Source organism: Homalodisca vitripennis, chromosome 8, assembly GCF_021130785.1.
Source record: "Homalodisca vitripennis isolate AUS2020 chromosome 8, UT_GWSS_2.1, whole genome shotgun sequence".
Taxonomy (NCBI): Eukaryota; Metazoa; Arthropoda; class Insecta; order Hemiptera; family Cicadellidae; genus Homalodisca; species Homalodisca vitripennis.
In genome coordinates, this window is record NC_060214.1 from 115,745,143 (window position 1) to 115,759,482 (window position 14,340).

The window sequence follows — 14,340 nt, forward strand, 5'->3', positions numbered from 1 at the left end:
CTCATTCATAACTACTAGTAGCAGTTATAAAAGATTGAAATCCTTGTGAATATAGCCTATGGACTATATACAATACTTAACAAATCTTTTAAAGACAGGCCTCTCTATTTGAACTCTCATTCTTAACTACTAGTAGCAGTTATAAACGATTGAAATCCTAGTGAATATAGCCTATGGACATGTACAATACTTAACAAATCTTTTAAAGACAGGCCTCTTTATTTGAACTCTTATTCATAACTACTAGTAGCAGTTATAAAAGATTGAAATCCTAGTGAATATAGCCTATGGACATGTACAATACTTAACAAATCTTTTAAAGACAGGCCTCTTTATTTGAACTCTTATTCATAACTACTAGTAGCAGTTATAAAAGATTGAAATCCTAGTGAATATAGCCTATGGACATGTACAATACTTAACAAATCTTTTAAAGACAGGCCTCTTTATTTGAACTCTTATTCATAACTACTAGTAGCAGTTATAAACGATTGAAATCCTAGTGAATATAGCCTATGGACATGTACAATACTTAACAAATCTTTTAAAGACAGGCCTCTTTATTTGAACTCTCATTCATAACTACTAGTAGCAGTTATAAACGATTGAAATCCTAGTGAATATAGCCTATGGACATGTACAATACTTAACAAATCTTTTAAAGACAGGCCTCTTTATTTGAACTCTTATTCATAACTACTAGTAGCAGTTATAAAAGATTGAAATCCTAGTGAATATAGCCTATGGACATGTACAATACTTAACAAATCTTTTAAAGACAGGCCTCTCTATTTGAACTCTCATTCATAACTACTAGTAGCAGTTATAAAAGATTGAAATCCTTGTGAATATAGCCTATGGACATGTACAATACTTAACAAATCTTTTAAAGACAGGCCTCTTTATTTGAACTCTTATTCATAACTACTAGTAGCAGTTATAAAAGATTGAAATCCTTGTGAATATAGCCTATGGACATGTACAATACTTAACAAATCTTTTAAAGACAGGCCTCTTTATTTGAACTCTTATTCATAACTACTAGTAGCAGTTATAAAAGATTGAAATCCTTGTGAATATAGCCTATGGACATGTACAATACTTAACAAATCTTTTAAAGACAGGCCTCTTTATTTGAACTCTTATTCATAACTACTAGTAGCAGTTATAAAAGATTGAAATCCTAGTGAATATAGCCTATGGACATGTACAATACTTAACAAATCTTTTAAAGACAGGCCTCTTTATTTGAACTCTTATTCATAACTACTAGTAGCAGTTATAAACGATTGAAATCCTAGTGAATATAGCCTATGGACATGTACAATACTTAACAAATCTTTTAAAGACAGGCCTCTCTATTTGAACTCTCTCATTCTTAACTACTAGTAGCAGTTATAAACGATTGAAATCCTAGTGAATATAGCCTATGGACATGTACAATACTTAACAAATCTTTTAAAGACAGGCCTCTTTATTTGAACTCTTATTCATAACTACTAGTAGCAGTTATAAACGATTGAAATCCTAGTGAATATAGCCTATGGACATGTACAATACTTAACTTTTTACAATGGAAATTAAAAACTCCCGATCTCGCGAGAAATTCGTATATAGAACAAACAAATTACGAGAACTAAATAAGAATTCATTAATACCAGTCAATAACACGCTTACGCCCTAAACGTATGTACATATATAAGCTTACTCTAACGTTTTACGAATCGGACTAATACAACATGTTGAATACCTTGACATTTTAATGTTTTAGGCAATCGGAACGATATAAATTACCAAGTTTTTCTGAACGTATACGGAAAAACTTTAAGCAATGCCATCCTTAACATTTCTAATACTCCTTCTAAATATAAATCTTTCTAAATATTAAATTATAATATTATGGTAAACAATTTTTTTTGTTTATGTAAGCTTATTATTTTTTGTACACTTGATCACTTAAGTTGTCAAGTTGTTGTGTGTCAAGTCAGTTTAGTAGATTTAAAGTACGCACATTTTCTACTTACTTAATTTGTTAGGTTTATAGGGTGCGTCTAATGTTTTCTGTGGTTTTTGAACTCAGTTTTTGAATAGTCTGTTGCAAGTAGAAATCATATTGGTGAAAATTATATAAACTTTAATTCAGCACAAGCTGATTTTCTACGCATAGTAAAAATACTGTCTTGTAGGTGAAAAAATGATTGTTATGGGTTTGTAAAAAACTGTTTTGGAATCAAATTATCACGAAATACGTTTTTGTGACACGAATGTGACAAAAATGATAATTTTGTCCTTTTTTACCCAGCAGGCTAAGTACACCCCTTCGCTGCTGTATTCGACAGGAACCGGAAGTGGCGAGTGACGGCGAGGTGCGCTTACTACCGTAGTAAAATTGTGCGGGGGGAGGGGGGCACCACTTGTTGGGGCAGTCAATAAAGGGTGTCCTTGGTTCAGCCCGGGCCTACCCCCACACAGAGCCTATGGCGTGTGCGTGACCTACTAGTGGAAACCCCTGCGTGATTCCGCGTCATCCACGTGCATCTACGAGCCTTTTGTTATCGAAATCCTTCCATCATGTATAAAGATTATTTTAATTAAATATTACTAAAAATGTTAATAAAAACAATACTTTTCCAAATTGTTTACTTTTTGGTCGAGGCCTTTCGAAACCAAAGGTTTCATCATCAGGCGACTCCACAAATAAATATTTACATTATTTTTGTTACAGTTAATATTAAAATACCATATGGTGTAAATATGCAAATATACAAATGTTGGAAATATTCAGCCAGTATAAAAGATTAGATAATGACTACAGTTTAATTTTTGAATAAATTGAGAAGAAAGAAGACTGGAATTTTCAATTGGTTATGAGTTTTTCTGTATTTCTATTTAAGTTGTGTAGTGTTTCCCAATCATTTAAGTTCATTGTTTTTGTTATTTCTTTTATTAATTTTAGATTTTTAAGTGATGTTCCGTGTCCTGATTCAATGCAGTGCTTGGCTACAGCAGATTTATTAACTCTTCCACTTTTGTGTGTGTGATAAATGCTCTTTAAATCGTGTTTTTATTTATCTTATTGTTTGTCCAATATACATTTGGTCGAAATCTATGAATTAAAAATCTAAAATTAATAAAAGAAATAACAAAACCAATAAACTTAAATGCTTTGGGAAAAAACTCCACATAAACAGAAATAAAAGAAAATTTATAAACAATGAAGAGGACCCTATTGAAAATTATAGTCTTCTTTCTTCTCAATTTATTCAAAAATTAAACTGCAGTAATATCTTATTTTTTATACTGGCTGAAATATTTTCAAAATTTTTGTATTTGCATATTTTTACACCATATGGTATTTTAATATTAATTGTAACACAAATAACGTAAATATTTATTTTTGGAGTCGCCTGATGATGAAACCTCTGGTTTCGAAAGGCGTCGTCAAAAAAATAAACAATTTAGAAAAGTATTGTTTTTTATTAACATCTACTAATACTTAAAAAAATTGTCCGATTGCTCCAAGAGTCTTTAATTGTTTTACTTCTATTAAAGTAGCTAAATATCATAGTGAAATACTTTTAATAGAGTGTACATGCCACTGCATAACTAAATGTATACAAGGCGGAAGAACACCACACCACGTGTCTAGTGACAGGCTGCATATAAAAGTCCAAGCCAGCTGCAAGTGTTGCTATGCCACATGTATAAAAGTCACGTGATTCCACTCAGACTGTTTAAAAAATTAATTTATTTATTCTGTGATTTTCCCCAATGCAATTATTGTTCACCCAAAAGACCAATGCAAAGTGTTCACGAAATTCAGCTCAGCTAAATCTCATGGAGTGACATGCACCAACATTGAACTTGATGTTGTCTTTATAGAAATGAAGCTTCGTGCAAACTGTCAATTCTATAGGTCAGTTCGTTTTCAGATATCGTGGGGACTGACAGGCAAATAGACAGACAGGAATGACATTTTTCCCCAATATCTTGAGTGATAGGTGTCACTAACTGGAGGATTAAATGATAACATATAGATAACTAATAACAGTTATACGAGTATATGTCACAAGATATCGTATATGTCATTAAAGAGAACATCTCGCCTGTTATAACTTAATTATTGTAACAATATCATTCATTATAACGTGTCAATGAATGAGGTATTGTATATGAGATTAGAACTCCCACTATGATATCTAGGTTTTATAGCAGTCACTGCATCCGAATATGGTAGTAAAAGGATTATATGATAACATATCAAAGGTCAATAACAGTTACACGATAACCAATAACAGTTATACGATAACCAATAACAATTATACGACAACCAATAACTGTTACATGACAACCAATAATATCAGTTATAAGATAACCAATAACAATTATACGACAACCAATAACAGTTATAAGATAACCAATAACAATTATACGACAACCAATAACATTTATTAGACAACCAATAACAGTTATAAGATAACCAACAACAGTTACACGTTTATAACTTACAAGATATCGTATATGTCATTAAAGACAACATCTCGTCAGTTATAACGTAATTCTTGTAACATGATATTTTATTACCGAACGTGTCAACGAATGAGGTATGTAATATTGTACACGAGATTAGAACTCTCGCTATGATATCTAGGTTTATAGCAGTCTACTGCATCCGGATATGGTAGTAAAAGGATTAAATGATAACATATCGATAACTAATAACAGTTATACGATTATATGTCACATGATATCGTTATACCGTATGTCATTAAAGACAACATCTCGTCTGTTATAACGTAATTATTGTAACATGATATCATTCATTAGAACGTGTCAACGAATGAGGTATGTAATATTGTACACAAGATTAGAACTCCCGCTATGACATCTAGGTTTTATAGCAGTCTACTGCATCCGGATATGGTAGTAAAAGGATTATAATATGATAACATATAATGCTGTCACTAACACTTCCATTGCGCACGTCCAATGCTGTAAATGCTTTTTAATGGTGCATTACTCACGGCCATTGGTAGTGAAGTGGTTATTGACAACAGCTAAACAACTATAGTACATTATTTTACCATTTCACTGCCAATGTCCAATGGTGTAAATGCTTTTTAATGGTGCATTACTCACGTACATTGGTAGTGAAGTGGTTATTGACAACAGCTAAACAACTATAGTACATTATTTTACCATTTCACTGCCAATGTCCAATGGTGTAAATGCTTTTTAATGGTGCATTACTCACGGACATTGGTAGTGAAGTGGTTATTGACAACAGCTAAACAACCATAGTACATTATTTTACCATTTCACTGTCAATGTCCAATGCGGTGAATTTCTCCCATTCCCAATCCAATTCTCCCACTTCCCGATATCTCGGGAAGTTGAAGTTTAGTAAAGATATGCCTCATGACAGAAAAATGAAGTATTTTCATGAAGATACAAAATACGTAGGGTTTTAACTGTGATTGCAACCATTAGAATAATTATTTTTTGTTTTGTAATACCCCAATGTCATATAAAGAGGAACATTTACAAAAATGTGAGTTGTGCTCTCAATAAAGTAAAAATTCATTCATTAAAACTGTTATTTAACCCCATTAACAATAAAGGGTTTAAATATGGTTACATCCCCTAGGTGACGCTACACATTTGTTTTTTTTCGATGTCCTGCGAGACTGGGAAGTATTGTATTTTAACGTTACCGGCACCGGAAGTACATTAAACCGGAAGAAAATTGTAATCCCCGGAAGTGGGCGCTTTGTAATTGAAGTAGGTTTCTCAGACCTATGTATGTAATATTTTTTAAATTGTGGCAATGAGTCAAACTCTACTATGGTCGTTCACATCAGAAGTTCTTCTAGACATGTAAAATCTGAAACGAGAGACAGTCAGAAATGTGCATTGATTGGAATACATGTTAACTTCTTAACTATGAACACAAATACTGTTTCTTAAATATGCTTACTTCCGATTAAAATTATTCACAGGGTTCCAACATATAATATAAAAAGTGCTTTTACCAGAAACATTTACACACTGCTACTTTAAATTCTTCCACACTGGCCTAAAAGAGCTCAAAATATTAATGAGACTTGTTGGAGCTGCCCAATCAAATACTCGGAATTGTCACTTATAAACAATTTTCTACTCTGACATCAGAGTCAGAACACTCTGCTATTCAAGAGTATTTATTGTACCATTTGAAAAGGATATCCTTACCACGGCCCTGCCATCTGTTCTTTTCCAAGAATTCCTTCCTGGAATCGCTTTGAAAACTATCAGTTCTTTTCCAAGAATTCCTTCCTTTGCTTTGAAAACTATCAGTTCTTTTCCAAGAATTCCTTCCTTTGCTTTGAAAACTATCAGTTCTTTTCCAAGAATTCCTTCCTGGAATCGCTTTGAAAACTGTTATTCGAATAAACAACTGACTTTTAAGAACTGATATTTGCAGTTTTATAAACAGCTGATTTGAACTAAGGACATAATTTCTATTAAAAACATATGCTCTCTAAAAACATGTGACAAGTATAAAACTTTGTCATCGTTGTATCTGAGTGGGTGCAATAATTTTATTATTATTACGATAACGGTAACGGTAACGCTTGTATTTTATTGTGAAACAACAACAATTTTTATTTTTAAAGCAGATGTTTAGAGACGAACTAGGATGATAATCAGTTTTTTCAGAGTCACAATTTGTTTACAAATGCATCTATTCATCATTTAAAACAATGTTGGACAAATTCATCCAAATTTTATTAATATTAGATTTTACTGCAACGCAAAATGTGTGTAATAAAGCTGAAACTGTTTTGTTAAAATGTGAATACAGTTCGAGCTATAAAATTATTAAAAAAGCAGAATAAATTGTAGATACGTAGAAATAGTTGTATGATACCATATTTTAACATTTGCAGGCAGAGCTAAGAATTGATAATTTAACATTTAAACAGTTGGTTTTGCACGTAACAAGATTTAATGAAAGAATCATATTCAATATCAAAAGAACTCCAAATTTAATGTTGAAATACATATTAAAAAAACATTATCCATCTTAAAAACTACAGCTAATGTGGTATACACTATAGTATTGTACATTACACAATTTTAAATTGCAGAAGAGAAAAAATAATTACTTACAAGAAAATGTTCGTCAAACGATTAAGATATTACTCTATTACAAAACAATCAGCTCTCCCTGCCCACTGAATTGAGACACCCATTACGATACACCGTTTGTAGATTAAAAGGACAATTTCTAAAGTTCATCTTTTCGAGTAAGTCAAGAGAAAACTATTTTTTAAAGTTAACTATCACATAAGAATATTTAAACATGTCAATATTACAAACAATATGAAAAAGTAATGCATACAAGTAAAGAAGTGAGTATCGTTCTAAAACAATAATTGAATATCTGTGTAGTGTACATATTGGAGCCGGGTCGATCAATGTTGACTACATCCCAGACTTGTACCTTGCGTGGCCGGGAGTGGTCGTAAATACTGGTCTGTTGTCTCTCTAGTTCTGTTTTGTACAAGACATAGATGCTCAAATGCTTGATACATTAATGTCTTGTAGAAGATATTGGTTAGAGCAATCATTGTATATCTGTACATTTTATAGATCAGAACCGGGTCGATCAATGCTGACTACATCCCAGACTTGGACCTTGCGTGGCCGGGAGTGGTCGTAAATACCAGTCTGTTATCCCTCAAGTTCTGTTTTGTACAAGACATAGATGCTCAAATGCTTGATACATTAGTGTCTTGTAGAAGATATTACATACAGCAATCATTGTATATCTGTACATTGTATAGATCTGAACCGGGTCGATCAATGCTGACTACATCCCAGACTTGTACCTTGCGTGGCCGGGAGTGGTCGTAAATACCAGTCTGTTGTCCCTCAAGTTCTGTTTTGTACAATACATAGATGCTCTACTGCTTGATACATTAGTGTCTTGTAGAAGATATTAGTTACAGCAATCATTGTATATCTATACATTGTATAGATCGGAGCTAGGTCGATCAATGCTGACTACATCCCAGACTTGTACCTTGCGTGGCCGGGAGTGGTCGTAAATATCAGTTTGTTATCCCTCAAGTTTTGTGTTTTAAAATATTGCTCAACTGCTTAATACGTTTTTTATTCATTCCTTTTTATTTATTCATTATATAGTTAGTTGTTTGTTTTAAGGTGGTTAGTTTTTTTTTGTAGCGTTTAAATCGTTTCCTCTGATTAAACGGTGAATATATTTCAACGGTTTGTACAGTTTATTTAGTTGTAAGCTATATGGAATAAGCATTTTAATGCCTTAAATGCTTCATATTAATTTGTTTAACGTTCTGTTTACGTAGGGACTATGTCACACTGACAATTTCAATCCTACATAACCTTTTCACTCAGAATTACAAAACACTATATTTGTAGTAGCATAAATACAGCTCGAGTAATTTTAGATGGTGTTCTCTTTTTGACGAAGTAAATTAATTTAGTGTCTTTTTCAGACTTAAGTAGTGATGTACAGTTATGTAAGTACATATTGTAACTATGTACATAATCAGTTACTGTATGTACCTAACTTACGCGTGTCACAACGCTCTGGTATAATTTGTTTATTTTAACCTAGTTTGTAATTATGTGTTAGGTTAGTTATTTACCTGAAGAAGAGATCGGATTGCGGATCTCGAAACGTAGTGTTACTGATGTTTTGTATCATTGAGCGATGGCAAATTTCCGGAAATGTTCTCTTTCCTTCACAATCCTTCCATAGACCAGATTTCAAACATGACTTCGAACAATCGTTTAATAGGATTGGTCTCCTTTGTTTACCTTTCCTGCGCTAGTTTATTTTTCGTTAGCTTTATAAATATATTTCCGTGTAAATGGATTCCAATGAATATTATTTGAGCGTAATTAAAATTGTATTAATAGTAACCGTGATTCGTAAGAATTTTGGTCGGAATTTTAAACAAAATCTAGAGTACCGTTTTTAACTCTTAGGGATTGTGTAGGAAACAGGATTTTTCCGGACATTTTCCATCGTTACGTGCTACAAAAAATTAGTAACACTCGTTTCGAGATCTGCAATCCGATCTAGTCGTAGGTGGTTGGTCGACGAATGCACCTATTGTGACCTGCATTCTTTATTTCAGTTTTAATGATTAGTGTTTTGTTTAGTTATTTATTAAGTGCATGTTTTAGAGTTAGTAAAGTTCACACACAACATGGTGGTTGTGATTCCTGATTTACGCGTGTCACAACGCTCTGGTATGATTTGTTTATTTTACCCTAGTTTGTAATTATGTGTTAGATTAGTTATTTACCTGAAGAAGAGATCAGATTGCGGATCTCGAAACGTAGTGTCACTGATTTTTTTGTATCATTGAACGATGGCAAATTTCCGCAATGTTCTGTTTTCTTCACAATCCCTCCATAGTCAAAAACAAACTTCAAGGTATTAGGGATTTTATAAAAATCCAGAAATAATTAAACTCTTGTCTTATTAATAGAAAATTATGAATAATTGTTCATTGGTGGTATACAAAATAAATTTAACTTCAGATCTGCATCAAAGGGATCTATTCCAAATGTGCAGCGAACTTTCAGAGCACTACGGAAAAAACGACCATGAATATCAAACGACAGCTTCTGATAAAACGTGAATGTATGCGGATTATGTGTTCCACTTTTAGCACAGATAGTATGAAACAGAGGGTGGGGTGGTGCGGGGTGGTTGGATCATTGATTTACTCAACCAGACTACCATATTACACGAGCTTTAGTAAACAAGTGCGACAGTAACATCCAAGGATTGTTTGTCAATACGGCCCTCCTCTAGTCTTCCAGCAAAGTCGAAACAATAATATCGGCGACCTTTGCACAGTTTGCGAACACGTGATAAGTTACATCTCTATCGTATGCAGGGTAACTTTGATAATGTCAAGGGCACTTTTGATCCTCACCTATTCAATGATAGTGGCACGGAGGAGAATTATCAAGGACCGAAGGATGTTGACTCTCCACTCCTGTAAACCACTTTCGCCACCTTCTTGCAGACCGCAAACAATCTCTTCTGCTGATCCTCACAGCAGTTCTGACTATTCCAGGAGGATGATCAATTGATCATTTGTCAGTAAGTTAAGACGATTTTAAGGATGAAATGTTAATTGGTTAAGCATATTTTTATAAAGGGCGAGTGAAAATTATAATCGGGAGTTTTATTATTTTCTTTTATCAGAACTCCATCCTGTAAGAAAATGGGATTTTCCATGTTATGAAACAGTATGACTGATCAAACGTCAGCGTATAGACTTAAAACGGGAAACTGTTAGAGACGTAACAATAAACTCTTTACAGGCGTATCAATGGGCTGTTATAGATGTATTAATGGGTTGTTATGAACCTGTCAATAGACTGTTATAGACATATCAATTAACTGTTATGGACCTATCAATGAACTGTTATGAACGTATTAATAGACAGTTATTGAAGTATCATTAGACTGTTATGGACGTATCAATAAACTGTCGTAGACTTATCAATGGACTTTTATGGACGTGTCAATAGACTGTTATGGACATATCAATTAACTTTCATGGACCTACCAATGAACTGTTATGAACGTATTAATAGACAGTTATTGAAGTATCAATAGACTTTTATGGACGTATCAATAAACTGTCGTAGACTTATCAATGGACTTTTATGGACGTGTCAATAGACTGTTATGGACATATCAATTAACTTTCATGGACCTATCAATGAACTGTTATGAACGTATTAATAGACAGTTATTGAAGTATCATTAGACTGTTATGGACGTATCAATTAACTGTCATGGACTTAACAATGCAATGTTATGGACGTGTCAATAGACTGTTATGGAAGTATCAATTGACTGTTATGGACATATCAATTATCTGTCATGGACTTATCAATGGAATGTCATGGACATGTCAATAGTCTATTATGGAAGTATCAATTGACTGTTATGGACATATCAATTATCTGTCGTGGACTTATCAATGGCCCCCCCCCCACCCCCCCCCCCCCCCACCCCCCCCCCCCCCCACCCCCCCCCCCCCCCACCCCCCCCCCCCCCCACCCCCCCCCCCCCCCACCCCCCCCCACTTATGCAATTATGGTATGAATAGTCGAAGACGGGAGGTCCTGCATTGGCGCTTTATCCGTTTAGTTTTATTCTTTATATTTGGTTAATTGTGTGGGTTTTGGGGTACTGTGATGCTTATAAGGACTGGACGTTATATTGCTCTTGCTACTGCTTTTGTTGATTTAATCTTTTTACAGCAAAATAATAAGGTATGCTTTAGGTACTTATATCTTATGGGTTTGTAATTGCTATCATTGTTTATTTTCTTAATCTGTCATTTGTATTGTGAACCGCATGTATTCTTCTTAATTGTCAATCTATTGAATTAGGTATACATTAGCTACTGCCGTTGGTAAAATAATAAATCAAATAAAAAAACTCTTCCAACCAAAGCTCGTTATGTCGTAGAAAACTCGGATACTCCATCATCCTTTGGAATCGTGTCAGAGACATCGTAGTGTGCTCAGTTGTGCACATGACGAGACAATGAGAATGCCTCTTTCATCTAGATTACACCTATATTTTGTTGTATATGTGTCTCTAATATCGAAACGATACACAAGCGCCTCGTTTTGAGCTTTCGTCGTTCCAATTTTATTTATCTTTTCAGAACGATGACTAAAGGAGTCAATAAGTCTGTGAAGCGTCCGATTTCAGACGCTGCACTGATCGTAGAGGAAGGTGGATTAGAGTTAAATCCAACATTCACACTAGTGAGGACTTGCATAATGAAAAGTGTCTTACTAATCTTACTAGTCCTTAATAGTCCGGTCGGAGACAATTGGAGGAGACCAGAGCTCCAACTAGAGTGGCTATGGATGTATTAAAGTGCCCTAACATAGAAGAGTCACGGGGCTCTACGGAAAGCAGGAGCGTGAATAGTTGTGGTATAGCGGATAAGGCACAAGACGGATTGTGTTGTGTTTTAATTTAATTTGTGTGTTAATTTAATATGTACTATAAGCCTGTTTAGCTATGTTGGTAAAGTCTTTCAAAAATATTATGGACCACAGTTATATTGCTGTTCTTTATGTGTTTGAATTTTGTAGTCTTTGTATTAACTGAGTGATGGCAGCAGTACAATTTGTAAAACGTTTTTGCCCAATAAATACCGGTTTTTCTTTCATACAGTTTTAATTTGTGTTTGTACTACAAACTAGTTCTTATATCTTGGCATTATAGGTACGAATGCTGATGTGGTTATTTAGATGTTGTTTTAATGTTATTTATGCACATCATACAAATAGAAAGAGTCGGCACTGTTAAAATTTCAAGGTGTAGAAATATCTGATAGCAAGTTACTTTATGGTCCTTATTTCAGTGTTCTAAAAGCACAAACTTTTTGTTGAACAAGGCTCTTTCACATTCCCCACAAAATTATCGAATATAGTGTGAGTTTCAAAAAGACTACGCACACATCTGTACTAAGATGGAGGTTACAATGTGAGGTGGCTATTTAAAAAACATACAGCTAATTTTCCTCTCTATACCTTTCACTTGGCTCATGGCAGGAGAAAGTATCACCTAGTGTCACTGTGCAGAGGTCTGCAGATGTAGTTGATATATATTTATGAACAGAGCATGAAGGGCATTAGAAGCAGTATATTTCCTCTCTTAAGTTAGGATACAATGTATACAGTTTTAGTTTCAATTTAGTTGCAGCGAATAATTTGAGAAAAGTACTGAAGAGGGCCATGCAATTTTAATTTGCTGAAAGATTCGATTTTAAGATTAATCAACTGGAACCATGAAAATAATCGAAAACGTTCCGTCTATCGATAAATCTGAGAAACCTTCCAATAATCTTTAGAGTATGCATTGGTATGCTGGGGGTGGAACTTACATCAGCAACCTTGTGCCAGTGATAATGCAGCAAAAATATCTAATTAGAGTTATAAACAAGAAAAAAGCTTCTGACCATTCATGGCCATTATACCTTAGCTTGAGAATTCTACAATTAAGACATCTTTTTGTTTTTAAAGTTATGGCAGCATTCTACAAAACAGAGTGATAATTCCCAAGGAAATATGAATATGTTTAGAAATAAATTAAGAAGTAGGGAAAATATTTATGTCCCTAGACCCATTCATAACCTTTTATAAAAAAAAATTATATGTTTATTACACAAAAAATGTACTACTTGCTAACCATATTATTTAAAGAATGTAAGCAAGTTTTAACAAATTTAAGAAGGGCGTTTTGAAATGGCTGTTTACCATAAGCAACATAGAAGATCTGCTGAATTAAATATAACTTCTTAGGTGATAAAAGTATTGTTTATTGCTTTTTGGTCATTGTATCTGTTATATAAATTGTTTGTATTGTATAGTTTTGTAAATTGTATTTATCTATTTGTGTCTAGTTTGAGTTTTACAAAGACAAATTGTTATTTAAGACTGCACTGATTATATCTAAAGAGTATAGTACCATTATTTAATTCTGATGACAGCAGGTTATGTTAATTAAATATGAAGGAACCTCATAACAGGGTTGCCTTTGAGGCCCCTGTTGTTTTCCCTGTGTGTGGGTTAATTTTTGGCATAGAATGGAATTATTGTAAGCCAATGTATTGTTTATACCTACATTTGAGGGAAAATAAACTATTCTTGATTCTTGATAAATTCTATTGGTTAGGCCAATATTAAGGTGACCAAACAGGTAAAGGGAATTCCAGTTACTAACGGGCAAGAATCTTACCAGAACTGGAAAACTTAGCTGGGCACGCAAGTTATTTGGTAAGAATAATAGAACCCAAGCAAGCTAGAAGTTATTTGTACATAAAGTTGCTAAACCTTAATACTGTATAGAAGATTTTATGGTGAAGCGTGGATCTTAAGATAAACCAATATCTTTCAATTTGGGGTTTATCAATGGACTGAAAATACTACGAAATTTCAAATAAAAGGACAATAAATTAATCTCCTAATCTTGTGAACTCAATTTTTAAAACTGATTAATGTTTTTGCTGCTTTATGTAGAAACGCCCGACAGTAGTTTTTTCGGTACTTTGGGATTATACCGACCACACCCAGACATGAATCGTTATTTCACATTTCGTTTCTACTGATTACTAGATTAGCGTGTTAGAACAATATTTCGTCAATATAAAACAGGAATTGTCTTATCGCAAACACCTCCCCATCCTCAGACAGAGGTCAAAGTCGAGCGTCTAGTAGATAACGTGATTGCAGAGTCTCGCCGCCCGTTCAGCTGGT

General features: G+C 33.7%; 1 protein-coding gene across 1 annotated transcript in view; it reads right to left on the reverse strand.

Moving 5' to 3' along the window:
* LOC124367963 overlaps positions 1-14,340 on the reverse strand; it is a 443,446-nt gene that overhangs the window by 107,865 nt on the left and 321,241 nt on the right. The window lies entirely within an intron of this gene.